We start from the raw sequence: 4,697 nt of genomic DNA, 5'->3' as shown, positions 1-4,697 counted from the left end.
ATTCGCTGCAGCCGAGGGCTTGCCGCTCGACGCCTACCCCACCCGCCCAGCCCCCCGCTGCGGCCCGGCGCTGCCCCGGCCGCTGCGCCCCGCCTCTCATCGCTCCCCCCACCCGGCAACCGGCCGCCGGGCACGGCAAGTCCCAGGGCAGGGAACAGGTGCTGCCGGGACCCCGTGCTGGCTGCCGGCTTCCCGGGGCTGCCCCGGGCACGGACAGGTCGCCCCCCCCGCCCCGGCGAATGTTCACCGAACTGGCTGCCGGCTGCCTTCGAGCACCCCCCGCCCCCCCGCCACTATCGTCCCCCCCGCCCCCCCCTCCGCCTCCGCTGCCGCTTCTCCCCGCACCGCCTCCACTGCCTCCCCCCGCCGCCGGCGAACGAGTCGCCGGATCCGTAGGGTGCCGGGAGCCCGAACGGCGAGCGGCTCCGGCTGCTGCCGGGACCGCGGGGATTCGAGCCGGTCCGGCCGCGGCCGGGACCCCGTGCCGGAAGCCGGCATCCCGGGACGGCCCCGGGACGGCCCCGGTCGCCGGCCGGGTGACGTTCAGCGAAGCGGCTGCCGCCAGTCTTTGGGCCTCCCCCGTGCCGGGGCCGCGGGGCTTCGAGCCGGTCCGGCCGCGGCCGGGATCCGGGGCCGGACGATGGCTTCCCGGGCCGGTCCCGGTCGCCTCCCGGGTGACGTTCACCGAAGCGGCTGACGGCTGTCTTCGAGCCCCCCCCCCCCCCCCCGCCTCCGCGGCCGCTTCTGCCCGCACCCCCTCCACTGCCTCCCCCCCGCCGCCGGCGAACGAGTCGCCGGATCTGTAGGGTGCCGGGAGCCCGAACGGCGAGCGGCTCCGGCTGCTGCCGGGACCGCGGGGATTCGAGCCGGTCCGGCCGCGGCCGGGACCCCGTGCCGGAAGCCGGCATCCCGGGACGGCCCCGGGACGGCCCCGGTCGCCGGCCGGGTGACGTTCAGCGAAGCGGCTGCCGCCAGTCTTTGGGCCTCCCCCGTGCCGGGGCCGCGGGGATTCGAGCCGGTCCGGCCGCGGCCGGGATCCCGGGCCGGACGATGGCTTCCCGGGCCGGTCCCGGTCGCCTCCCGGGTGACGTTCACCGAAGCGGCTGCCGGCTGTCTTCGAGCCCCCCCCCCCCCCTCCGCCTCCGCTGCCGCTTCTCCCCGCACCCCCTCCACTGCCTCCCCCCGCCGCCGGCGAACGAGTCGCCGGATCTGTAGGGTGCCGGGAGCCCGAACGGCGAGCGGCTCCGGCTGCTGCCGGGACCGCGGGGATTCGAGCCGCTCCGGCCGCGGCCGGGACCCCCGTGCCGGAAGCCGGCATCCCCGGACAGCCCCGGGACGGCCCCGGTCGCCGGCCGGGTGACGTTCACCGAAGCGGCTGCCGGCTGTCTTCGAGCCCCCCCCCCTCCGCCTCCGCTGCCGCTTCTGCCCGCACCCCCTCCACTGCCTCCCCCCGCCGCCGGCGAACGAGTCGCCGGATCCGTAGGGTGCCGGGAGCCCCGAACGGCGAGCGGCTCCGGCTGCTGCCGGGACCGCGGGGATTCGAGCCGCTCCGGCCGCGGCCGGGACCCCGTGCCGGATGCCGGCATCCCGGGACGGCCCCGGGACGGCCCCGGTCGCCGGCCGGGTGACGTTCACCGAAGCGGCTGCCGCCAGTCTTTGGGCCTCCCCCGTGCCGGGGCCGCGGGGCTTCGAGTCGGTCCGGCCGCGGCTGGGACCCCGTGCCTGTCGCAGGCTTCCCGGGACGGCCCCGGAACGGCCGCGGTCGCCGGCCGGGTGACGTTCACCGAGGCGACTGCCGGCTGTCTTCGAGCCCCCCCCCCCCCTGCCGGAGCCGCGGGGATACGAGCCGGTCCGGCCGCGGCCGGGACCCCGTGCCGGAAGCCGGCATCCCGGGACGGCCCCGGGACGGCCCCGATCGCCTCCTGGGTGACGTTCACCGAAGCGGCTGCCGGCTGTCTTCGAGCCCCCCCCCCCTCCGCCTCCGCTGCCGCTTCTCCCCGCACCCCCTCCACTGCCTCCCCCCGCCGCCCGCGAACGAGTCGCCGGATCTGTAGGGGGCCGGGAGCCCGAGGCGGCGAGCGGCTCCGGCTGCTGCCGGGACCGCGAGGCTTCGAGCCGGTCCGGCCGCGGCCGGGATCTCGTGCCGAACGTCGTCTTCCCGGGACGGTCCCGGGAGGGCCCCAGTCTCCTCCCGGGTGACGTTCACCGAAGCGGCTGCCGGCTGTCTTCGAGCCCCCACCCCTGCCGTGGCCGCGGGGATTCGCCCCGGTCCGGCAGCTGACGGTTCCCTGTGCCGGACGCCGGCTTCCCGGGACAGCCCCGGGACACCCCCGGTCGCCTCCCGGGTGACGTTCACCGAAGCTGCTGCCGCCTGTCTTTGTCCCCCCCCACCGTGCTCTCCCTCAGCCGGGAGGTAGACGTGCTCTCCCTCGGCGAGTAGACGTGCTCTCCCTCGGCGAGTAGACGTGCTCTCCCTCGGCGAGTAGACGTGCTCTCCCTCGGCGAGTAGACGTGCTCTCCCTGGGCGAGTAGACGTGCTCTCCCTGGGCGAGTAGACGTGCTCTCCCTGGGCGAGTAGACGTGCTCTCCCTCGGCGAGTAGACGTGCTCTCCCTGGGCGAGTAGACGTGCTCTCCCTCGGCGAGTAGACGTGCTCTCCCTCGGCGAGTAGACGTGCTCTCCCTGGGCGAGTAGACGTGCTCTCCCTCGGCGAGTAGACGTGCTCTCCCTGGGCGAGTAGACGTGCTCTCCCTCGGCGAGTAGACGTGCTCTCCCTGGGCGAGTAGACGTGCTCTCCCTCGGCGAGTAGACGTGCTCTCCGCGGAGCTCGCGCTTGTCGCCAAGGGGTCGCTGTTGCGCTCTGCCTCCGCCTACGTCATCGTACAAGCCGGCGTGATTTCTGCGACCTGCCGCTGGGCGGAGGTCGGCTGGTTGTGCGCTCGCGGAGCTGACGGCCCTCCAGTTCCGTACATGAGGGAACGAGTGACGCCGAGCACTCCCAGGGCAGCGCTGCCGAGCGGCTGCTCCAAGCCACCCGCCAGGCGGCTGGGCAGGGGTCCGTCTGGCTTCTCGGTGGCTTTCCCCCGGGTCAGAGAGGGGACCCGCGGGGCCGAGCAAAGGCGCGGCGGTTTGGAGCGGCCGCTGGCGCACCCTCAGCGGTGTTGGATGGGTTTCGCTCGTCCGTGAGCCGGAGCCCAGCCCGGGCTCGGCAACGAAAGAGGGGAAAAGAAAAAAAGTTGACGGAGTGGCTGGCGCCGGCCACTGCCGAAGTGTGGAACCCCCAAAGCGAAGTTTGCCCGGTGGGGCACGGGGGCAGAGAAAGCCGGGGAGACGTGGTGCCGGCGTCGGTCCCACCAAGAATGGAAAGCAAGCCCGTCCAGGCACGGCGAGAGAGAGCCCGGTAAGGGGCAGAGAGAGTTCCCAGCACTGGACCCTCTTCACGGGGGTTCCCCCCCATGGCCAAAGCCGCAGCCCGCGGGGGCACGGCATCTAAGGGAAAAGCCAGCGGCGGTGACTGGCCACCCGTATGCTATGGAGCCCGGCATGGGGGGAGGAGGGCAAGCCGGTGCCCCAGCACGGCTTCCTCCTGGCTCCAGAGGGGCGCCCCGTGATGGAGATGTAACTCGGTGCAGCTTGAGGGAAAATGCAAGCCCACGTTTCGGGGAGGCAGAGGTGCCCTGTGAGCCGGTGCGGCCCGGTGCAGCTTGCCCCCCCCATCTCTGGAGGGCGCCCCGTTTGCTCCTCCGGCGTGTTGCCCGCACGCCGAGCCCCGTGCCTGCTGGCTGCTCCCGAGGGCGGTGGCGGGTGCGCGTGGCTGTGTCTGTCCCAGAAGAGCGAGGCCGTGGGGCCTCCGCTGGCTTCCTTTCCTTCTGTCCTTGTTGATCGATGAGGCCTTTCGGGTCGCGTCGGAAAGGGCCCCCGGCCGGCAGGGCAAGGGCGGTCTTCCTTTCCACTTCGCTTCCCGTCGCGTGTGAGGTGTCGTCCTCGTTCCCCCAGCCCCGAGCGGCTCGAGCGGGGGGGAGCCGTGGCGTTAGCGGCCCGGCGCGTGCCTTGCCGCATCCTCCCCTTTCCACCTCCCCCCCGGCGCTGGGGCAGGGTTCGGGGACCGGTCTACCGCAACCGGCTTTGTGACTGCTGCGTGGCCCCGTGAGTTTTCAGGTGTCCTAAAACGCGTGAGGCGCCGGTGTCGTCCTCGGTTCCGGGTACCCGCGGGTGCCGGCCGCGAGCAGCTGCGTGTGGCGGGGGTTGGCCGAGCCGAGAGCGAGGCGGCGGCGTCGCAAAATTTAAAAGGGGCTAAAAGCGGCGCCGCGCGTGAGGCCTCACCTGCCCGGGTGGGGTCCCCGAGGGTTCCTCCCTAAATGAAACCTCTAGCCTGAGAGGGGCGGCTTTGTGGCCCGTCCCCCCGCCCGCTGCCGAGCGAGCCGCCCCGGCTCTAAGGTCCTGGCGTGCCGGGGGCGCGCCCCGTTTCCGCGGGTCGCTGTCTCCTCTAGCACGTCCCGGTGCTCCCGTGGCAAGGCGGGGAGAGAGACGAGGGCCTTCTCCCCGCCGGGCGTGTCGGTATCGCTCGCTTCCGCTGCTGCTGCCTGAATCGTGCCCGGGATCTGGCAGCCAGGGGCCGGCCTCGGGGGCGGGGGAGCCCCAGCCGGCCTCTGTGGCCGCGTGGAGTCGGGAAGCGTGTGCTTGCGTGCGCACGCGAGG

This window comes from Melanerpes formicivorus, unplaced genomic scaffold (genome assembly GCF_026170545.1).
Source record: "Melanerpes formicivorus ecotype bairdi unplaced genomic scaffold, bMelFor1.0.p_v2 SCAF_693, whole genome shotgun sequence".
Classification (NCBI taxonomy): domain Eukaryota; kingdom Metazoa; phylum Chordata; class Aves; order Piciformes; family Picidae; genus Melanerpes; species Melanerpes formicivorus.
This window is presented reverse-complemented; position numbering follows the sequence as displayed.